Below are 25,158 nucleotides of genomic sequence, written 5' to 3'. Positions count from 1 at the left end.
CCTCTAGAAACCCTCTTAAAATTTTCCAATGACTGAAAACCCTTGATAATTCTTCAAATCTGTTTTGAACCTCACCTGCAAAAAATAAAATCTCAAAATCCCAAATTGTTGATTTGGGGTAGCATCAGATGTGCTCTAAGCCTCAAATTTTGCAGGAAGGCTTGGGTGCAAGTATTCCAAAGAACCCAGAAAGTGTTTTGGGAAATTCCACCCAGAAGTGATTTTATTAAAATAATTAATATTTTTAATGGGGTTCCGAAATCTAAACTTACGAAAATTAAAATATTAATGGGTATTAATCTAATCAGGGGTGAAACTTTTAGAAAAAACCATAGATCAAGTCAAAACGATTTGAACCTTTGATTATGTTTTAATCTAGGCTGTTGGTTGTCCAACGGGAAGATATAAGAAGGGGCTGAGGGTCATTTGGAAAACACACAAAGAGATTGAGAAAATCGATTTTCTGAAGTGAGAAGTTCTCAGGAGGAAAAATCGATTGAGGAAATCTCTTGCAGTTGAGGGGCAGGGATAGCAGCTTCCAGAGAGAGAGATTCTCAGTCAGAGATACATCAGCAGAGAGAGGTAGTAAGTGATCCAGAAGCTTCCACGCAGAGGCTGACGTAGGGCCAGAAGGGCCACGCAAAACCAGCACAGAGGGAGAGAGAGAAGTTTGAATTCTGCAGAGGAATTCGATTTTCAAAAGTCGGGAGCCGGGGTGTGAGACCAGGAGGCAAAAATCAAATTTCCTGGGCAACAGATCGATGAGCCAAAGGAGTGACGCAGCACCCAGAGAGCTTGACACTGGGCTAACGCAAGCACTACGAAAGGGCAACCAGAAAAGTCGGGGGGCAGTGAGTTTGGGGCTGGATCAGCCAAGATTTCTCAGTGATTGTGTGAGGTAAACTCACAAAGATTTTTCCAGTATTTCTCTCCGTAACTAAATAACCCTGTGAGGTATTCAGTGATGTATTCAGATTTTGCTACTGCAAATTAATAAAACCCTCAAAGCTGTTGCACCGGTTTTCTCGCGTTGGGGTTTTCCGAGGACTATTTGTCCAAAAATAACTGTGTCCTATGTGTTGTATTTTTCTTTCTTGCTTAGTATTTTGCTAAGTTACCAGGATTCGGATACGGATACAGATACGGATCCGGATCCGGATACGGATCCGGATCCGGATACGGATCCGTTGCATTTTTGAAAAGGCAGGATCCGGATACGAGGAGGATACGGCAAGTACAAAAATATATAATAATATTTTTTAAAATTTTAGAAAATACATTTGATGTTTAAAATCAAAACCATTCATGAATCACAACATTAGAACTAAAATTATTAGATAATTTATGAATCTGAACACTGAAATGATGAAATTTAAAAACTAACAAACAAATAAACATATAAATATTAATGCCAACATATTGATATAATTGTTAAAATAAAGTTATGACATAAAATATATTTTTTTAATTTATAAAAATTAAAAAATATTTTGATTTTTAACAACCTAACATAAAGTTATATAAGTTATGATTTATAAAAATAAAAAATTTAAAATGAAATACAAAACATACGGTTTATTAAACATAAATATATTGATTTAAAATAAATAAATTAAAATAACTTTATTATATATATTAACATCCAAATAAACTTTTTAATTAAATCAGAAATCTTTATATTGAAAACTTATTTAAAAAACATATTGATTTAAAATAAATAAATTAAAATAACTTTATTATACATATATATTATTATATTAACCTCAAAATAAACTTTTTAATTAAATCAGAAATCTTTATATTGAAAGGTTGTTAACAAAACATGATGCATATTTTTATTGAAATCTTTATCTATATATATATATATATCTATATATATATATATATATATATATACGGGAAGATGGTATTAAAAAACTTCACCCGTAATCTTAATAAAATCTTTATATATATATGTCGGATGGTATTAAAAAGCATATATATATATATATATATCAATCAGATGGTATTAAAAACTATGATACATAAATAAATTAAAATAACTTTATTATATATATATTAACATCAAAATAAACCAAAAAGCATATATATATAATATATATATATATATATATCAATCAGATGGTATTAAAAACTATGATACGTAAATAAATTAAAATAACTTTATCATATATATATTAACATCAAAATAAACCTTTTAATTAAATCGGAAATCTTTATATTGAAAGCTTATTAAAAAAACAAATTGATTTAAAATAACTTTATTATTCATATATATAAATCAAAGATCTTTATGATTGAAAGTTTATTTAAAATAAATAAACTTTTTAATTAAATCAGAGATCTTTATATTGAAAGGTTATTAAAAAAATGTTGACGCATAATTTTATTGAAATCTATATATATATATAAAAGCCGGCAGATGGTATTAAAAAACCACGCGTAATTTTATTTAAATCTTTATATATATACGCTGGCAGATAGACGCTGGCAGATAGTCATTAACTAAGTCACTAACTGACCGTACACGGATCCTAGCGTATCCGTATCCGTACCAGTTTCGGATTCGGGGATCCGCGGTTCCACCTCTTGCCTTCAGCGGATCCGGTAACGTAGGTATTTTGTTTCTACATATATGTAAATTAAGTGAAGGTTGCAGATGTATTTACTTCAAAATTTACCATAGAAGACAGTAAATAACTTGTATGATTTAATCAAGTAGGAGAAGTAACATCAGTTTGCTGCTGTAAGGATTCCAGTTTAGGAATTTTCACACAAATCCCTAATATATACAAAAAATAAAAATAAACCCCAAAAATCCTCGCTGCAAACAAGGGTTAGAAGCTAAAATTATTTAAAAAATCTATTTTACAATATTCACAATTAATTTCAAGCTCTAATTAGCAAATCTATCTTTATATGCACAATTAAATTGGAGAGAAATGAGTAAAATAAGAGTTTTAATTTTGAACCATTGTCAAGATCTCTGCAAAACCAATCGTTAAATAGATCTTGAAAATTTAACACGATGGGCTTTTAAGTCTTTGGACTTGGGAGTTGGTTGGTCCAATCGAATACTTCCCCTCACGCCCAAGATTTGAATTTTGATTAGATCTCTGCACACTTAAAATTAAATTTTTAGCTTCAAAAGGGGCTAGATACATGTAAAAACCCTCAAGATCTAGAGATACCTACTAGATCAATCAAGTTAGAATGCTTTTCTAAACCCAATACCTAATGCAAGATACCTATGCAAATAGATAATCCAACTACTGGCTAATGAAACGAAAAACTTATAAAATTTAATTCAATAGAGCATTTAGGCACATGATTCAGAAAAATATTACCAGTAGACAGAAGAGGAACACCACCATGAATAAACCCCAAAGTCTTTTCTATTAATTCCAAAAAAATATTACAATAGCAGAGCTTGACTTAGAGCTTTCTCAAAAAAATTCAGTAACTTGAGAAGCAAATGACTCCTAATTTATAGATAATTCTTTCCAGTGGAAAATAACGGCTAGTTGACTTGATCCCCGTCAAAATAATCTCGACCGCTGATAGATATTTGATCATCTATTAATCTCGACCATCAAACATCTTTATTTTTAAAGAATTTTCGAATTTCTCATAAAAACCATTTTTAATTAGCTAAAAAATAATTATTTTGAGTTAATTTCTTCAAAAATTTGACTTTGACTTAACCACCAAGGCCCAAGGGTCCAATGTTTCTTGAAATTTCCAATATTCCCTTGGTGAGAACCTCCAAAAATTAATTTCTTTGATACCCACAAATTTTTCCACTTGGAGAATTCAATTTCTCTAGGATTTTAATTTTGACTCTAATTAATTAAATTTCTGGCTTAGGATTTTAATTTATTTTTACCAAAAAATTTAATTAATTGACACGTGAGGGAATTAATAATTTTTCCACCCTCTAATATTTTAGCCATGGTGTCTAAATATGAGGGACCATGCACCAAAATATTTTTTACATCAAGATATTACAATTTCAACCCTCAAAGGGGGAACACTCGTTCGTTATAGACCCTCAATTTATTACCCAATTCTGTGACTCAATATGATCTAGTAGACCAAGTGATTTGTAATAAAATAATTTAGCCAATTAACTTAAATTATTCCCAAATCACTTTTACAAAAGACTCGACTAAAACACTGAGACACCTAAGACCTTGATGATAAATTTTACCCTAGCTTTGGGGTGAGGCTGGAGGGAAAAACTCTGTCAATCATCCGTGTTTAGAAACACAAATGAATCAGTGAGACGAAAAACCTCCTAGGATGAAATTCGTCGCCAAGATAATAGGCTTACCTAGGTTGTTACATACATACACGATCTTACTAGCATCATTTACATTAACATTTTGCATAATGGGTTTACAACTCTGACAAACTGACGACTGATGATGATGAATCCAAAGTGATCTAAATGCTTTTAACATGATGGAATCCCTTTGCAAAAAAATGTACTACTATAGGGTAGTTGACACGGAGTGGTCAACAATACTGTCAGTTTTGAGCAGTGTTGTTAAAATCGCGATTTTTTCCTCTGCCCGATTAAATCGCGATTTTTATACCAAAAAATCGCGGACTTTTTTTTATAGCGATTTTTATACCAAAAAATCGCGGACTTTTTTTTATAGCGATTTTTTCGGAAAAAATCGCAGAGGCATGGGGCAGCGGGCTTTTAATAGGCGAAAATCAATTTTTTTTATGTCATTTTGCTGTTTCCACTGCCATTTCCACCAGCACAGGCACCAGCTTCTACATCTAGAGGGAAACAGAAAGTTGTGCCATTTTCTCGCAAGAGGGGCAGAGGAAATCAATAGGATTAGACTTTCATTTTATTGTATATGACATTATGACATGATGAGATCAATGTTTTTAAAACCGGAACCGGTGACCGGACCGGTCCACCTAATGAACCGGTTTACCGACCGGAACCGGTCTAACCGGCACTGGTTTGGTCTAAACGAACCGGTTTTAAAAAAATACATTAAATAATTAATTTTTAATGAAACAAAACTATGTTTAAGATGTAAAACCATGATTCCAAGCCAATAGAGACAAAATATGCAAAGTTTGCTCATTTATATACCATGTAAAGGTGAATACATCAAAATGGCACCGAGTGCAATACATATCATCAACAAAATAGCAAAATACATAACAAATGAGGCTCTAAATGGCCTATAAAGTCCAAAAACATTGCTACAAGCTATGAGGCCATTGGCCTACTACAAGTCTACAGTATACACATGATCAATCATCAAGTTCATTACCACTACTAGTAGTAGACACAAGATCATCATCAGGAGCTACATAGACATCATCTGGTTCAGAGTCTGAGGATGCCTCAGCCTGATCTGCAACCTCAGTATCAATGCCACCAAGAAAAATAGAAGTGGACCTAATGGAAGCACGAGTTTGTCGACCTGCATGACTAGTGCCTTCCATTGGTTCCTTGCCTTTCCTTGATGCCGCTATTGATCCTGGTTCTGATGCCACCACATAATCTGCTTCATCCCCCGCCAAAGCCATGTCGATATCAAAATCAGCCTCAAACACAGGTTCTTCAGTCTCCTCCACCCATTCTGATGTTGGATCAATATCGTCCAACACAATGGGATCTAGATCAGGAGTTTTTCTTATCATTTGGAGCTTTAATTGCATTTATTGTTTACCCCCAAACCATGAAATCCTGAAAACCATTAAGTCTGTTGAATTTTGAGTGAAATCTAAAATTCTAGTTTCTCCATATGAAATCCAATGAGGTCGAAACCACTCTCAAACATCCTGAGTCATTTCATGGTAATGTTAAAAATTTAAGTAAAAGGATGAAAATGAAAATTAAAGGAAATGTCACTTTTACTTTAAGAATTTAACATTACCATTAATTGCCAACATTGTTAGGGTTGAAACACCCTTAGTCCCCCCCCCGAAAACCCCTCAAACACAGTCAAAAACATGTTTTTTTAACTTTATGGTGGTTGTGCCTAAAACCGGCCGGTTTAGGACAAAACCGGCCGGTTTTCACCGGTTAGGGCCAAAAATCGGGCAAATGAAGGGTCTGACCGGGTTTTTAGGCCGGTTCGGACCGGCCAGCTAGCTAACCGGCCGGTTTGACCGGTTACCGGTTTTTCTGAGCGGTTTTTAAAACTATGGATGAGATACATTATCATATTTTTTGTTGATATTTTGAGGCTAAGTTGGGACTCAGGACTTACTATTCAGGACATGATTCAATGTTATGTGTGATTTTAGCGCTAGAAATGATATTAAACATCTTATATATTAGTTTTTTTATCATATTTATTATTTATGTGTCAATGTATTTATTTTATGTTGTAGATGGTTTAGATATTAAAAAAATTGAAAAAAAATGAAAAAAAATGAATATTTTTGTGCCAAACGCTTTTTTCCCGCTTTTTTCCGCTTTTTTCCCGCTTTTAACGATTTTTTCCGCTTTTTTCCCGGCGTCGATTAAATCCCGATCGCGCTTTGTGCAACATTGGTTTTGAGAGGGAGTCAAGTAGCTCTCTTCATCTCAAGGATGTCCTCTATGTTCCAGGACTAAAGAAGAATCTTATTTATGTTTCTACCCTAAAGGATAAGGGTTATGATGTTATATTCAGTAGAGGTTAGGCTTACCTCAAGCACTTAGCTTCTGGTTGTATGAAGTAGATAGGTGTGAGGATGAAGAATTTGTACCCGCTACAGGTTGAACCTTGAGACAGGCACAACCTTGAGCAGCAAGGCAAGAAATGCGCAAAGTAGAGATGTGAGGTTTGAGGAGAGCAAAGCTCTAAGGGAGTCCTTAGTGCGAGAGAAAGTTAGAGTACCTGAGGAGAAGCTACTCGCTCCCAAGCAGAAGCCTCAGCCAGTATCACAGACTGAGTCTCAACCAAGTGGCAAGAGAGCCACACAGCAGGATGACTAGGAGTTAGCATAGGATCAAGAGGAGAGACTAGGACAAGTGGAGTCAGCCACTCAATCAGTGACTCCCAACACAGGGAGGAGGAGAGCCAAGTGGGTCAATCAAGAGGCCTAGGAGCGAGTTGAGACTCCAAGCTCTAGGTTCAAGCAGCCATAGTGGTACACAGGTATATGGACTGATGATTGAGTTGATAGACTAAGAGCTTTCTTGTTATGAGGAAGCAGCGTCTCAACAAGTTTGGCATGATGCCATGGTGGAGGAATATTCCTCCATCATGAAGAACGGTGTCTGGGAGGATGTGCCACACCCAGGGGGCAAGTCAATAGTAGGCTCACGATGGTGTACAAGGTGAAGCATGGTGCAGATGGAAGTCTAGATAAGTACAAGGCCAGTGTCTTGGATGCAGGAACAATGTCAGTCGCTGAGAGAGAGCAGGGAGCAAGGAAGAGTGATTATTCAGGTACTGCCAGGAGCCTCCGTTGGTATGATATGACATTGTTAGATGCTCAGGATCAGTATCCTAGGAGCATGGATGGAAGGAACAGATCTTCAAATCAAATTCCACAGCATGAAGGAGGGAAGTTTTCTAGTTCAAAGGGAGTAACTACTGCAGCGAATACGTGGTCATGTTGGAGACAGATCCAGGTGGAGGAGGTTCTTCCAAAGGTTCCTTCCTTGCTAAGAGGGAGTGTTGAAAATGTAGCAAGTAAAGGTCTTTTGGCTTATGCCTTAGCCAGTGAAGACCTCATTTTGTCCTTCTCTCAATGTGAGTGCGAGCTCATGAGTTAGACTTCAGTTAGGATGAGTTTATTTCCAGTTTATTGGAATAATCATCAAGATGACACCCGTAGAGTTGGAGCTTCAGTTAAGTGGAGTCTTCATCAGTTTGACTATAGAACGAAGTGGTATTTACTAATTCAACTAGAGCGAGTTAGTCTGCAGTCTTAATTGAAGGAAGAATGAGTTAGTCACCAGTTGATGGGAGAGAGAACGAGTTAAGAACTCTAGTGTTGACTGGAGAAAGGACGAAAATAACTCTCAGTTAGCTCTCAATCAGAACTCAACTTCTAAAATAGAACTGGGCCTCCTTGCATGTTCGAATTGGGTCTATAAAGAGGAGGACGAAGGCATAGGAAATTATAAGTTTTGTGCACAAGGTTTGTGAGACAAGACAGTTCACGAGTTTGTGAGAGTATCTTTGATTGTGGAGAGCATAGAGCTTGTGTCCTAAGAAATAGGAGATCACAAGTGCGCTAGAATTTAGGAGATTGATTGTGCACAGTTTTGAGGAGTTGGTGTCCTAAGAAATAGGAGGTAGGAAGTGCACAAGGAAATAGGAGGACTTGCACTAAGAAATAGGAGCCAGACTTGCACTAGGAAATAGGGGATTTGCGCAAGGAAATAGGGTTGCCAAGTGCACAAGGAAGGAGGGGCAAGATCAAGCAAGAGGTTGGGCAAGTCAAGGAAGTAGCAAGGGAACAACTATGTGCTAGAGGGCCGAGATCAAGGCAAGATGAGATCAATTGTATCAACAGAGATCGGTGAGAAGAAGAAGAACACTTTCTCAGTGACAGATTGCTTTGTAATAGATCAAATTGCTCAAGAACAATCAATAAAATACCACAACCAATGAGGCAGGCTTTCCCTGTTGGGTTTCCTGAGTAAACAAGTGTGTCAATTTGTGTGATGTGTTTTATCTCTGGTGTTTATTCCGTGACTCATAAGTTGTTAAGAAACTTTGTATCTTGGTGAAAATAAATTTGGTTTCAGTTGCCTTGTTTTCAGTTATTCATCTAAGTAGTTGCAGAGTTTCGTGGAAATTTATCAATTGATCAAAGAAACACAGTATTGAACATTTTTTTTCATAAGGCAAAATGTTGAAGTTACAAAGATTGCAAAACATCATTTGCTGGCATGAACTTTATGTTATTGCATATACCTTGTTGGAACGAGTTAGGTAGTCATGACAAGCTTATAATGAAAAGGAGGTCGAGTACCTCTTCAATGTTGAAGGTTGAAGTGTAGATCTTGTTGGAGCATATACTACTTGGATTGAGGGACCGAATCATGTCTAAACAAGAATACAGGATTGCAAAAGCAATATCTAATGGGTTTGTCATATGTCTCTCTTAATGAAGACATCTCACTAGAAGATCCCTGATCATGACATCTTTATTTGTCGAGGGATTGAGATTCTATGATATTTGAACATTTGTATATGTCAAAGAATCTTGGACTTGTAAGAAGATGTATAGTGAAGATTGAAAGTCTTAGCTATGAATTATTCTAATGTCTTAGACGTTTGGATATCTAGGGTTAATAAACCCTAGAAAGCAAAAGGGTTTTGACAAGAAAGCCCAAAGACAAAACCCTAGGATTGGACGTTTCCCCTGAAAATAGAAACTCTAACTCTTGCAAGGAAGGTATGACATCATGTTGATATGGTATGTTCTATGCTTAAAGCAATTTATTTCAATTTTCACAGTTAGCTCAATACCTTTTCCAGATTAGCAATCACATCAGCATTAAAGTAAACTACAAATAAAACATAAACGTAAATCGCAGAAGACCAGCCAAGACAAGAGAACACAAGATGTGCTAGCCAGCGACAAACCTCAATGTGGGAAAACCCTTGATCAATTCTTCTTATATGTTCTTCAATAGTTCAGCAAAGAGAAAGAGAGAGAGATAATACATTTACAACAGAAGTCAACACTTTGACTTATCTAGATAAGAGCATAGATCATCTCTAAGAAGATGATACATGAGATCAGTTGAAGACATGCTGCTTCCACTGATTCTCCAAGGTGACTCCTTCACCTATCATCATGTTGCATCTCATCATCATGTTGCACCTCACCATGTTGCACCATGCTGCACCCATCATCACATTGCTAGACCTCATGACTGTTGCACCTTATGCAGCATTGTTGTCCCATGTGCCATTGTTGAACCATGTTGTCACACAACATGTCTCATGTGCTTGCAGCACCACGCTTGCCATGCTGTCTGTTGACCACTGGAGTAGCACCTGATGATTATATGAAGACTCCATGCCCAAGGATGATCCAGAGGACATTTGTACCATCAGATATCGTCAGTCAACAGAGTTTTTTAACTCTACTTCTATCTTCTCATCATCTTTCTTATACCCAGATTCCACACCTTACGGGGAATTGTAATAAGTGATACTAGTAATGATGAGTTTTGAGTCTGTAACAGGCCTAGGATGTTGGAACTCGATCAGAAAACGAGTACGCCTTGAAGTGTTTTTTTTATCTGGTTAATTATCTCTTTTTTTTCAGAGGCGGATAATTTTCTAAGTTTTTTCATTCACGTTTTACCCCAAAGTCGGGGTGACGGTTTGAAGGTTGAGCCCCTAACACATCTTAGTGTCTAGAGTCGATGTATATTACCATACTAAATCACACAAAAAATTTCGTGGAATTTGGTTAGGTCTAGGTAGTCATTTTTGAATTTTTTAGATTTTACGCAGGTCAAAAATTGCAAATAAAATTGTATTTAAATGGTAATAAGTGTAGTCTAAAAAAGTTGTATGGAGTATGAGTAATCAAAATTACACCTCTCACCCTCAACTTTCTACTATGACACACTTTGAGGGGTTAATAATGTGTATTGGACACTCAAAACCCACTTTTCCTAAGTTTAGTGGGAAATTTGGCAATTAATTAAGCCAGAAATTAAATAGATGGAGAAAAATAAATATCCACACATGTTAAATGTTGTGGAAATGAGGTGGAAAAATATGGGCGAGTTAAATTGAAGTCCCAAGGTGATGTGGACTCCTAAAATCGAGGAAAGGACATGTACTCAAATAAAATCGAATTTCTAGCATTAAATGAAGAAGTTGCTTGGAAATTCGAATTTGTGAAGTTAATGCACATTTGGGAGGATTTGGGAGAATATTTGGTGGAGATTTTTGTGGGAAATTGTCCCCACATGGGTTACCACCCATATACACTTGTCATTCCACCATAAAATTCGAATTTGGCACATAAGAGAAGAAGAAAATGATGTCCACTTGCCAGAATTCGATTTTTACACTTGGCACTGGAGCTCCATTCAACAAATTCGAATTTCTCTTTGGAATTATCACCTCATGCCACTTGTTTAATCACTTCTACATTGGAATTGGCTCCAATGCCATTGGTTATTGTCATTCTTCATTAGGATTTGCTCCCAACTCTCTATATAATAGAGCCATGGGCTCTCACATTGAATATATTGTTACTAGCTATTGTGTTTGCGGAAGCACTACTGCCTTGTACACTTTTAGAAATATCAATAAAGACTTTGGGGTTTCATTCATGAGGTGTTCCTCATTTTCAAGTGTGATGAATTGTTGGGCATTGGTATAATTCCTTTTACTCATGCTTTGATCTAATTTGCTTCCATATGCTCTTGTAGATTTGTTAATGTAGAGCTATCTTGCATTGACATTTGATTTAGAAGTATGCTCTAGGTATAGAATGATCTAGTTGGTTTTAAATAAATCTCTAGAGTTTCTTATCATTATTTATTGCTAAATCTATATGGAACTAATTCTTGATTGAAGTTTTGTAGAGAGAACATCTTGTTGGGATTACAGAATCAAGCGTGAGGGGAAGTCTTTGGAGAGACCAACCCACTCTTGATACATTCTTAAAGGAGCTCTCATTTGTTCTTTGAACCTTCATATCTTACCTTACAAAGTGGTTTTGCAGGGATTTCGGCACATAGCTTGTACACAAGTCGAGAACTTCTAAATTTAAATCTCTTTTTAAAAAAAATTGTACTTCATTTCTTTCATTTGCTATCTAAGACCTTGAATATGGCTAAGCAAAGACGAGAGTTTACTCTCACTCTTTAGCTTAACCTTTTGTAAATTATAATTGTACATATACATTTTATCTTGCTGATTTTTCCATTAATACTTAACTTATTTTGCAGCCATTGTTTGGATTGTTTGCTAACTCTGGTGTGGCAGATTTTGAAGAGCAACTTCCCGCAACATCCAACAAGTGTTTGCAAGACCTTTGGCAAGTGTTGGGGGTTCGATTTCCAAGGATGTCGTGAGCCCTTTTGAGGCTTATTTTGGCCAAGTCGAGTTCATTAGAGGGCTGCCCATTTTCCTCTTACACCATGGACATTTGGAGGAAACTCACACCTTGTTTCCCTTGCATAAGTTTTGTGAGATCTTGTCACTACTTTCTCAAGAAAGGAGGTCTAGTGTCCAAGTTTCAAGCAATTATTGTGAGGACTCTGCTTGAAGTATAGTTGAGAACTTTGAAGGGCCCTCTTCTCATTGTAATATTAATAAAATATCTAATTTGCTTGTGGGAGCTTGGAATTTCTCCCATGGTATCCTATTTCCCCATTTAGAGGGAGGCTTCTCTTGGGTGGATTGACATTTGCATGGTTTAAGCTTTCATACTTCATTCACTTACATGGATGTTTTAATTGGGAATTAACACAACCTCACTATCACATTTCATTAAGTTAAAGTTTGATACAATTTCATTTGAGCTTTGCATTTTCTTTCTCATTGTTGCTTGGATCTCCAAGCTTACACTTTACTTTGGGCAATTCATCCTTTACATGCAAGCATTTTATATTCTTAACAAACTTTGATTCGTTTCCATTTAACTTGGTAAATTGTTTCATGAGCACTTGAATACATGCTTCAATTTTATGCTACATTGTTATCTTGATTATTGGAGCAATTTATTGTCATTGTCTATTTGAAACAAATTTTACTTTCAAGCAAATTACTTGTATCATTTTAATTCATTGAAGAAACACATGCAACACTTGTAAACTAATTTTATTCCTCCAATTGAAGTTATAATTGCAACTTATGTTGAACACTATTTCATTTTCAAGCATTGCAAATCAATCTCTTTGAAGCATTTGCATGTATTATTATTTTAATTTGGGGAATTAACACAATTTGCATTTCATCTAAGCATTTTAGTGTAAGAATGCCCCAAGCCTCATTAAAATTTTACCTCCAACATAAGTTGGTTGACATAGACATCTTAGGGATCCTCTACTCCTCTATTGACTCCTCACTGTGAAATCCATATCATTGTGGGAGGGTAGAGTTTGAGGATTGAAGAGTTAAATTGTAATCTTGTTGTAGAGCTAATTAATAAAATTAACCAAGAGCACTTTCCATTACATTTACTTTACTTGTCTCTTGATGGTTTGAGTTTTCATATGCAAAGTCTATTCCAAAAGCAAGTATTGTAATCATTTCAAACAAGTGTTTTCTTTTCATGTTTCAAGTCTAATTGCATATTGATGTCTTGGTTTAGCACTTCCTTTCTATTGCATTTCCAAATTAATTACTATTTTTTGGGTTTTGGCAAGATATGTTTCACATGTTTTGATTTATAAAGTTGATTATCTCAAAAGCATTTTGTATCTTACATATCCTGTGCTAACAATTCTTATTTACATTTCAGGGTTACTTTGTTTTATGTTTTGAGAGCATTGCATTTTACTTTGAGCAAATATATCTTTAAATTGTGGAGCAAATATAAGGCAATAGTTTTATGGTTTTTAATCATATTAATGATTGACATTGTTATTTCAAGTTGCTCACTTCATATTTGCCCATAAATCCTTAAAAGTAATCCATTTTCACTATAACACTCTCCTAGGAACTCACATCTTTTAACTTAACTTTTCATTAGGGACCACCCCCCTTAGCTACCCTAGGAGAGAGCTCAAACAGAGAGAGTCGAGATTAGTGTGACAACCCCTTCTCTGAGTTCCCTGCCACCAACCACACCTTGTGGGGTTGAAGGCTTTTCTCACTGACTTGTAAGTAGGTGTGGCGACAAAGTCAAAACTGTCGATGCTTGTTGCTGTCATGTCACAGTTGTTGTCCCACTTTGCTGCCATTTCATAGTTGTTGTCCCACTTTGCAGCTGCTGCACAATGTCACTATTGTCCTATGTCATAGGGTTGTCCCATCATAGTTGTTGTCCATAATGACATTGTTGTCTCAACATTCCAGGCAACACCATGTAGCTCAGCCGTCCCATATATATTAGCACTATTGTACTAGTTTCCTTGTTGTCCCATGCATCTATCCATCAGTCCACAAACAACCCTCAATTCGGTTGCATGCTACTGCTGATTTCTGCCTAGGGTTTTGTGCATGTACTAGTCTAGTTAGGGCACACCAACTAGCCTAACATATAGGGAAAAAACCCTTGTTTGCCTTGCTATCCTTAGAGGTGACTGTGGCCTGGTTAGGAGGTCTGTTCTAAGTGTCTCAGCCATCCAAACTTCATCTCCCAATTGCTGTTAGCAGTCCCTCATTGCGGCCCTATAAATGTGTCACTAAAATGCCCACAAATCAGTCCTATGACTTCGGTTGCCCTTCCAACAGTCCTTTATTGCTGCAGCATGATAACAAGGAAACTCGACCCCTTCTCCAACACTTCGGACCCCTCCAAACAGCGGCTAAGACTCCTACTCAATATGTTGTCCTCACAGCCCTTCCACACTATCTAGGGCAGCCTCCTAATGTTGCGGCTAGGGCATGGTAATGTCCTCCTTGACTGCGTTTTGGTAGGGACCAACGTATAGGGTTGTAGGCTTCCTTCTAGATAGTGTTAGGGCTTCTCTTTCATGACTGCGTCCTCTAGATTAGGGCAGTGTATTCCTTCTTCTTGACTGCGGCTAGGGCAACCTCTTTTCTTCTAGCGTCTAGGGCTTCCACTCCTAGATTTCTCTTCCACTAAAACCCAAGACAAGTGGAGAGAAATCAAGATAGAAGTGTGTGTGAGAAATGACTCTCAAGTCATCTCCTTTTATACTAAAACGTTGAGCACATGTGGGGTTTATTTGGTTGTTGGCTGACCTTGACGAATTAGCTTATAACACAAATAAATTCATAACTCCATGAATACTTATCGGAATAGGATGATCTTTAGATCAATCCTACACCTCTCGATGAGAGGGATCCAAGAAAAATATCAGCTACCATAAGTAAGATGACCCACACGGAGTTTGGCCCTAGTTGCCAATTTTAACAATGAGGTTGATAAAGTTGTAAAGTGGATGCAAGAAGGGAAAGATCAAGGGCAGCTGACAATCTTCTCAAAAGATAAGTATCTTATATCTCTCTTATTTGAATTATTACTATTGTTATTGTTTTATTAATAGTTAGTCTCTTGTCTTTGTATTCTTTACTTGGTTGTAATTGTTCTTCCATGACCTCTTAGTAAGGATTGCAATTTGCAGGTACATAATGAAGGTTGGCAAGGTTGTGGCAATAGATGATCGAAGAACAAAGTAAAGGTTGTGACAAGAAGACTTGTGTTGAAAGATATTGTATTAGATGAGTTATGGACTTAGAGGGAATAAATAGATCAACAAAAGTGAAGTATGCCTTAATCTATGCCAAAGAGAAGTTAGTTGTGACTTCCAAGATGAAGATGGCTAGAAGTACAAAGCGAAGGATTACCTCAATAAGAGGGAGAAGATTATGAAGAGTTATTTTCTCCCATTGTCAGGCACCTCGGGCTTGGTACTCTCAAATTGATGGATATTTGTTGGGTCTTGGTTTCTCCAGAGCAATGTTGATCCAAATACCTCAAAGTAGTTGAAGATGAGCCTGTGATTTTACTGCTATATGTTGATGATCTATTTCTAACAGGGGCTAAGGATCTCATTGTCCAATGTAAGCAGGAGTTGAATTCTAAATTTGAAATGAAGGATCTAGCTCTAATGCATCACTACCTGGGATTAGAAGTGTGGAAAAAGCTTGGTGAAATCTTTGTTGAGATCCTTCAAAAATTTGGCATGATGGACTACAAGTCCATGACCACTCCCATGGTGACTAATTTGAAGAAGCTATGAGACTTTGATTCTGATCCCACTGTATCTCATCAACTGATTGGCTCGTTGAACTATATGGTTAACACCAGACCTAATATTTTGTTATGCTATGAACATCTTGAGTCAAGTCTTAGTTGAGCCCCAACATGTGCATTGGATTGCAGCGAAACATATATTGAGATATTTACGTGGCACATTTGATTATGGATTGAGATATGTCTCGAATGGTGAATTGCAACTGCATGGATTTACATATTTTGATTGTGTTGGATGCACTGAAGAGAGGAAGAGCACTTTTGGATGTTGTTTTAGTCTAGGCTCTACTATGATATCATGGATGAGTAGAAAGCAAACCCCTATTGCACTTAGCACGCCTGAAGCTGAGTATATAGTTGTTTGTTCAACCTGTTGTGAAGTTGTTTGGCTTCGAAAGTTGTTTGTTGGATTGTTTGATCAGGTGTTGGAAGTGACCATGATATTTTGTGACAATCAAAGTTGTGTGAAGCTTTCTGAGAATCCAGTTTTTCATGACAGGTTGAAGCACATTGAGATCAAGTATCATTATATCTGGAATATTGTCCAGAGAGGAGTTGTGAAGCTTCAATACATTTCTACTGGTGAGCAAATTGTTGATGTTTTGACAAAGCCATTGTCCCATATCAAGTTTGCTTACTTCAGAGAGAAGCTTGGAGTGGGTGAGAATCTCTCTCTTGGTGAGAGGGAGCATTGATTATATAGCATCATGAGATTGAAAATCTTCCTTGGGTCTTCAGAGAGAAGCTTGAGTGGGTGAGAATCCCTCTCTTGGTGAGAGGGAGCATTGATTGTATAGCATCATGAGATTGAAAATCTTCCTTGGGTCATTGGGCTTCACTGAGAAACCATGGTTTATGGTTTGGAAGATAGCCCTAATTTCTCCCTTGGGTCATTGAGTTTGAACGAGAAACCTTTATATTTGGGGAGGTTGGTTTTGAGGCTTGTAGTGTTAGTTTTTGTAGCATCAGATGGTGTTCTAGTCTCGAGACTTTGTGGAGAGGCTCAAACACATGAGATCTCCAAAACCCAGAAATCGTTTTTGGAAATTCAACCTAGAAATGGCTCAATTAAATTAATTAGCCATCATTTAATTTTTCCTAAGTCTAACTTAGGAAAAGGGGTTAATTAATATAAATTAATTGAGAAGGGTGTGAATTATCTAGAAACTCACACGGATCGACTTAGAAGATAATCTCAACCATTGATTAAGTTTTAATCATGGTTGTTGAAGTCTCAACTGGAGATTATAAGAAGAAGTCGATGGGTAGATGGAGAATACACTTTGGAGAACACTTGAAGGTGAGAAGCACTTGAGAGTGTGAGACCAGTTGCAGATACTCAATGATCTAGACAGATTGATTCTCCAGTGCAAGTGATTCAGCAAGAGAGATCAAGTAGCACAGTGTCAGAGGGGCAGAGACAGTGATTCGAAGGAGGATTTCCAGATCTGGAAGAGGCAAAAGCGAGTGACTAAAGTATTCCACGACGCAGTTAATCCCAATCAGCCGCAAGGGTCGCGCGGAATTTCTTGACGAGTCGCAATTATGGTCGCAAGGGTTTTCCCAATACATCCACAAGGATTGCGTGGGTTTCCCAGCACAGCTACACAAATCGATCAGAAGTCGTGAGGGCCTGCACAAAGGTTGGACGGCCAATTTTCATAGGCCGGGGTTTGCTTGTGGAGGGAGAGAACCTTCTCTCCAAATATTTTATGTCCGATCTTGCTGATTGGATAGTCAACTAGGTTTCCAAATATTTTATGTCAGATCTTACTGATTGGATAGTCAACTAGGCTTCCAAATATTTTATGTCAGATCTTACTGATTGGATAGTTAGCTAGGCTTCCAAAGATTGTACTCAGAGTTTCACTATTGCACAATAAAATAAACCCTCAGTTGTTGCACCGATTTTCCCACATTGGGTTTTTCTGGGGACTTTTTTCCAAAAATAATTGTGTTAATTTTGTGTGTTAGTAATTCTCAGTTCCTATTTTTGCTTCCACAGTATTTTGTTTGGTGAAGAAATTACAGTGTGATTAATTTGATATTTATTAGAAAATTAATAAACTATTAATCAGTTAGGAGAATTAATTTCAGTTGTTGTATTTCGAGGAATTTTCACATGGAATCAGAGCGTATTTTAAAGACAAGAGGCTCAGAAGCGGAAAAGAAAAATATACGGCTTAGAGGGAGTTGCAAAACAAATTTTTCAGACAAACGCACAAGTTAGCTCAAAACAGCCACAAGAGTTGCGCGAGATATTTTCTATATAGCCACGAGGATCACGCGAGTTCACACTGAACAGTCGCGCGAGTATGGAAAAGTCACGAGTGCAACGCAACGAGGAGCAGCAGCAGCTCAGATTTTCACAGAGCAGATGCTTAGCTGGGCATAGATGGTTTGCAGCAGTTTGCTAGAGCAAATTCAGTGGCGGGTGGAAGAGAAAGTGCACACACAGAGGGAGATTTCTTTATCTCAGTTTCGAGTATTGCAGAAATGGCCACAGTCGGGCTTAGAAATCAAAATAGGTTGGAGGGAGCCTCCCACTATGTCATCTAGAAGGCTAGGATGTCCTTCTTGCTAGATGAATTTGGTCTGAAGACTTATGCAGAGAATGTTGTGGTAGTACCGAATGATGCAAATCAGCTGAAGGAATACAGGAAAGAGATGGAAAAGGCAAAGTGGATGATCTTGGATGGAGTCTGGGACCATATAGTTTCACATATATCTGGCAAGAATACTGCCAAGGAGATGTGGGATGCTCTCGCTCATCTATATCAGAATCCTTCCAAGCAACAGAAGATGTTCCTAAAGGAAAAGCTGAGAAACCTCAGGATGTATAAGGGTGAAGGCATTGATCCCTTTCTCACCAGAATTCAGGAAATTCGGGATTATCTTGTAGCAGTTGGGGAGGCGCCTCAAGACACAAAGCTTGTATGTTTGGCACTGAACATTGTCTCAGAGGACTGGGAGATCTTCATCAAAGGCATTTTGGAGCAAGATACCCTCCCTAGGTGGGACAGAATGTGGTCAGACTTGCAGCAGGAGGAAATGAGGCGAGCACTTGTGAAGCCCTCCATCAGCGGAAGCAGCAGTAAGGGTGAGAAGGGCGAGAAGGAGGAAAAAAATGTGACCCTTGCATCAAAGGGTCCCAGTCAAGGACAGGGGGAGAAGAAGAAAAAGAAGGACCTATCTAATATCAAGTGCTTCAGGTGTGGCGAGTTCGACAACTACAGTACTCAATGTCCTCTCAAGAAGAAGGACAAGCAAGAGAAGCAGGACCAGGTGGCAGCATCTGCAAAGATAGATAAATTGTCCTCCAGATTGGAGGAAGACTTCACCATGTTTGCAACTATACCCCCAAGAGTGAGGTGGGGCAATATGGACTTACAGTCCCAGAGTTACATAGATTTGTGCAGGGTCCATTATGGTGTCTTCCTCATGGATCATTACCTTGCTACGGGGGCCCACAGTATTCAGTAGCAAGATGGATCAGTGTCAGTTGATGCAGTCAGATTCCCGAGTGACAGTTGCAGACTAGTTGCAGTCAGGTGCTGAGGAGCACAGATGTAGTGTTGACAGCAGAGCAGGTGGATCAGTGCAAAGTTAGCAGCAGCGAAGATTCTCCAATGGGAAGTGCAAAGGCTAGTAGCAGTCAGATGCTTAGGAGACAGATGCAACACAGAGATATAGTTGATTCAGTATTTTAGATGCTTCTCAGTTGCAGTAGTTGCAGTAGCATCAGCAACAAATGAGAGGGAGTTGCAGTGTAGATGCAGAGTTGGTAGTAGTATAGCAATGTCAGTAGCAGCACATATGCAACATCAGACTTGCGCAGTGGTTGGTGGGTAGTGGCAGGCAGTCACAGTGGTTAGACATCAGCAGCATGTACAGAGGGTGATGTAGAGACAAGGTGTTGGAAAATTTCAGCACTAAAACACCTTCCTCACTAAGAGGGAGCATTAGTTTTTGTAGCATCGGATGGTGTTCTAGCCTCGAGACTTTGAGGAGAGGCTCAAACACATGAGATCTCCAAAACCCAAAAATCGTTTCTGGGAATTCAACCGAGAAATGGCTCAATTAATTAAATTAGCCAACATTTAATTTTTCCTAAGTCTAACTTAGGAAAAGGGGTTAATTAATAGAAATTAATTGAGAAGGGTGTGAATTATCTAGAAACTCACATGGATCGACTTAGAAGATAATCTCAACCATTGATTAAGTTTTAATCATGGTCGTTGAAGTCTCAACTAGAGATTATAAGAAGTCGATGGGTAGATGGAGAATACACTTTGGAGAACACTTGAAGGTGAGAAGCACTTGAGAGTGTGAGACCAGTTGCAGATACTCAGTGATCTAGACAGATTGATTCTCTAGTGCAGGTGATTCAGTAGGAGTGATCAAGTCAGAGATCGAGTAGCAAAGTGTCAGAGGGGCAAAGACAGTGATCCGGAGGAGGATTTCCAGATCCGGAATAGGCAAAAGCGAGTCACTGAAGTATTCCATGGTGCAACTAATCCAGATCAGTCACAAGAGTCGCGCAAAATTTCCTGACGGGTTGCAGTTACGGTAACGCGAATTTTCCCTATACAGCCTACAGCCGCGAGGATCACGCGAGTTTTCCCAGTACAGTTGCGCGGAATGATCAGAAGCCACGAGGGCCCATGCAGAGGTTGGGTGGCCAATTTTCAGAGATCGGGATTTGCTTGTGGAGAGAGAGAACCTTCTCTCCAATTATTTTTTGTCAAATCTTGTTGATTTGATAGCTAGTTGGGCTTCCAAAGATTGTACTCAGAGTTTCACTGTTGCATAATAAAATAAACCCTCAGTTGTTGCACCGATTTTCCCACATTAGGTTTTTCCATGGACTTTTGTCCAAAAACAACCGCGTTAATTTTGTGTGCGTTAGTATTTCTCAGTTCCTATCTTTGCTTCCACAGTATTTTGTTTGGTGAAGAAATTGTAGTGTTATTAATTCGGTATTAATTAGAAAATTAATAAATTGTTAATCAATTAGGAGAATTAATTCCAGTTGTTGCATTTCGAGGAACTTTCACATGGAGTGCTCCCTTGGGTCATTGTGTTTGACTAATAGACCAATGGGCTTGGTTGGGGAGATTGATTTTTGAGTACTCTCTCCCTTAGGTCATAGGGTTTAACTGAGAGACCATATGGTTGGGAAAATTGGTCCTTTTGTCATTGAAATCAGGATTCCTCCCTTAGGTCATGGAGTTTGACCAAGAGACTATATAGTCAAGGAGAATGATATCGAGATTGAAAATTCTTCCTTAGGTCATGGGGCTTGATCGAGAGACCTTTGTTTATGGTCAAGGAGATTAACCCTAAGTACTCTCTTAGGTCATGGGGTTTGACCGTGAGACCATTGTTATGGTCAGAGAGATTGATCCTAATTACTCCCTTAGGTCATGGGGTTTGACCGAGAGACCAGTGGCTGTGGTCGGGGAGATTAACATTGATTACTCTCTTTGGTCATTGTGTTTGACTGAGAAACCATTATTTATGGTTGGAGAGTTTGGCCTCATACACAGTATTGATTGATCCCATGGTCAATTGGGTTCTGACCTTGCTGCCATTGGTTTTGGCTTGTGGGATGAGCTTGATGTTATCAATCTTTCCTTATGAAGAGATTTGTTTCATCGTTTGTACATCTGATGGAGTCGATGAAAAATACCTCCCTAGCTAAGAGGGAGTGTTGAAAAATTGTAGTTGCGGTAGGTATTTTCATCATCTAAATCAAAGGAGAAATTAATTGGTTTCCAGTTGTCCAAGTCAACCCCAGTTTGACAAGTTGGCCCCACCTCATGAAGGGGTTTGACCCATGGTCAAAACCCCTCCAATTAGATGCATATATATTGGCAAGAGGCTCACCTCATTTGGTATCCATTGGACATCAATTTGGATCTGTTCTCAAGACAAATGTTCACATGTGCGAAGGAGAAAGAAGACAAAAGTTGACTAGCGAGTTTGACCTCTCTCTCATTTGCTTTGATGAGCATTGACTTGGACTATTCTACTGTTGCTTGACCAAATCTTTGACTAAGGTTGGAGGTTGAATATTCCTGGAATCTTTGACCAGTTGTTGACTAAGTTTGTGGAGCTATTTTCTGGGCGTTGACCGAGTTGTCTGAGGCTATTGCAGGATCGAATTTTGCCCCTTTGACCAGGAACTACAGGCCAAAATTCGACCCCTTGACCAGACTTGACTAGTACGCAGAATATTGTTTTTTTTCTCTCCTTTGACTTGGCATTGAATGTGGTCAATGGTACGATATTTTGACTAAAAGAATCAAATGTATAAATTGATTGAATTGAACAATTTCTCATAAGGAAAGATTATTGGGTTTCCCCCCTTGTGGCGTTTTGTCCCAAGAAAATTTTGGTGTCTCTTGTATCATTGTGATCTTTGCTGCTCTACTGAATTTAAATGGTTGAAATTTTCTTAAGTGTAATTGCTTGATGATTTGAATGCTCTAAGAAAAATTGTATCATTGGAAGTAGTTATCTGGAAGAAAATTGCTTTAGTCTTTCTTGCAACTAGAAATTCAACACAGTGTAGTCTATTTTATCTTGGTAATGTTTTGGAGAAGTCTTCTAGGGAGCAAGACCCAAGGATTCATGAGGAAACCTTGAGAGAAGACAAGAACAAAGAGAGACATCTTTAGTTGCTCTTGGAGAGATTACTCTTGTTTGATGCCAAGGTTTGCTCATGTGATATGTTAGGGTTTATGCTATGCAAGTAAGGCCTAGAGAAAAGCATGACATTGGAGGTGATGATGGATTGTCTTGTGGCACTTGTTGTAGCACTGCTTCCTACTCTAACAAAAGGCATGGAGAGTGAAGATAATGCCTTGCGTGAATTTGAAGCCATGTGCTTGTGGGATGCATGGAGGCTAGGGCAAAATCATGGAGACCCAGCCTGGTGAGATGCCTTGATTGGAACAAGGCTCCATTATTGTATTCTTAATGTTCCATGGAGGTCTCAATGCTTGTGTTGATGCAAAAAGTTGAAGACCTACAGTTTGAGGTCTGAAACCCTAGGATGGACATGTAGACTAGGAGGTTAGCACTAGAGTTGTCTTGCCATGTACTAGTGTGATGCAACATTGCTAGGGTTTGTAAACCCTAAGGAATACAAGAGAGCTACTGTGGAGAGCTTGTCTAATACAAGCTTGGCATATGTTCCAAGAAAGCCTTGCCAATGTTGACACTAGCATGTTGAGGATCTTTGATGGAGTCACTGGCATTGATTGGGAGTGATTCTTAGCTAAGGAGTTGGTGGTTAGGGTTTTCTTATGGTTTCCCTAGCTAGGGTTTGAACTTTGAAGAGCTTGACTTGTACCAACTTTGAGATAAAACTATGGTATGCTATGTCACAAGGTTCGTCGAACTTTAACCTTGAGGTTCGAATTTTGGCGAACCTTAAAAAAAATTTGAGGTTCGGCAAACCTCATTGAACCTCATAGCCATTGACCAAGTCCATAGATCAAAACTCATAACTTCATGTCACAACTCAAGCTTGTAATTTATCTTTGCAGTTTCCATGTCCGTGATAGCATTTTTGATGTTTACTGATGTTGATTTCTTACTATTTTATCCTATAATTCATTATATATATATATATATATAGACGAACCTAATGGTGAACCTCATCAAAACATTCGAACTCAAACCGAACCTAATCATTGCCGAACCCGAACTCGAACCCGAACCATGTGACATTGATGGTATGTACTTGTACTTCATCTTTTATAATATATATATGAAATTTTCCACTGTTCACATTTTTTGTACATGCAGATCTGATTTTTGGTGTCTGTTATCTTCATGATTGAGTATATTTCAGCCATAGTTGTTCATGATGATCCAACATAACATTTAGCTGCACTGGTTAATTGAATTAACACATCTTGAAGACTAAGGAGTAGAATTATTGTTGTTATATTCTGCTATAATAAGAGAATTCAGATCTATTATATGCCTTGAAAAATGTGCACTAAAGGCTGTAGCATTGTGATATTGAAGTACACTCGTATGATATTAATTCTCTTGGGCTGCTTGGTAAAATTGGGTTGAAGGGAAATGAAATATAATTGCTGTAATTTAATATTTCAGGTCAGCCCCAAGGTGAAAATTCACGGGGAATAGATCTGGGAAACCTCAAGATTGAGGTGAAATTTTGGAAGATGCATTAATTGCCCAATTCACAAAATTTCTACACCTTCATGAAAGGACTATGGCCCCACATTAATGACCAGGTCATCCTTAGCTTCCTAGAAAGATTCAAAGACATAAAATAGAATTTCATTTTACTAGGTTGGCTCCTAAGCCATAACCTGGTGATACAATAATGAGTGCACTTAGCTAGAAATGGCCATAAATGAATATTATTTCAACACCCACCATTGATCTGAGCATGGGGGCATGAAGAAGGATGATAAAGCACAAAAGGAGTGGGCAGACCCAACTCAACATAAAGACAGCCATAGCTGTAATAAGAAAAGTGGGTTTGTGATAACCCAACTCAATACAAACATGGAAGGGTTTATGAATCCCCAAGCATCATTGACATAGAACTGCTCAACCCCTGAAGAAATGCCACTACTGAACTACCTATCATATAGGGAATATGATCCAGCTCTGTCAACCTGATAAAAAAGTGCTGTGAAGAGGCATAAATGCAATGGAAATACGGGACATTTAGTAATGGTATTGACGGATAAACTTAGAAAAAAATGCTCAAACGCTCCAAAATGTCAGAAGTTTTGCCTTAGGTATCATCAGAGAAACATCGGGAAATGGCACAGAAAAATTCAGACTTGATAAGGAATAGAAAACCTATATTCCTGAGTATAGCCAATAACATATGTAGAATGAAGGAAAAAGTTTAATTTTTTTGCTAAAAGACAATGGAGAACAATGAAGTTAGGATATTTTTTTCATAAAAGAAAAAGACGAAACTTTGAAGCCCTCCGAAGTTCTTGCATTATACAAGTAAAAATGGTTTTTCTAGTGAAAGACAATCACAAGCAACGTTCAGCTACAAAGAACTTGAATAATTTATAAATTATCACTTTTGTTAACATTTACAACTACCAGATGCACATCACAAAAGCTGAGACTCTGGAATGTTATTCTAGATTAGACACTATATGCTTGTTCTTTAGCCAAGAAATGCAAGCATAGTTTAATCCTTCCCGTTATGTTGTTAATGAGAACAAATTATTCTCTTATTCACAACTTACAACTATAATGTTTAATTCTTAGCATGCATATCATTAAATTTTGTGG

At 37.8% G+C, this 25,158-nt stretch overlaps 1 protein-coding gene across 2 annotated transcripts in view; it reads right to left on the bottom strand.

The window, feature by feature from the left end:
• Positions 1 to 25,158, bottom strand: part of TRE1 (trehalase 1) — a 218,148-nt gene that overhangs the window by 148,033 nt on the left and 44,957 nt on the right. The gene's annotated exons all lie outside the window — the stretch shown is intronic.

The sequence above is a fragment of the Pinus tabuliformis genome, chromosome Q, assembly GCF_031772625.1.
Source record: "Pinus tabuliformis cultivar Carrire ecotype Pingquan chromosome Q, CPIR1, whole genome shotgun sequence".
NCBI classification, from domain to species: domain Eukaryota; kingdom Viridiplantae; phylum Streptophyta; class Pinopsida; order Pinales; family Pinaceae; genus Pinus; species Pinus tabuliformis.
This window is presented reverse-complemented; position numbering and strand designations above follow the sequence as displayed.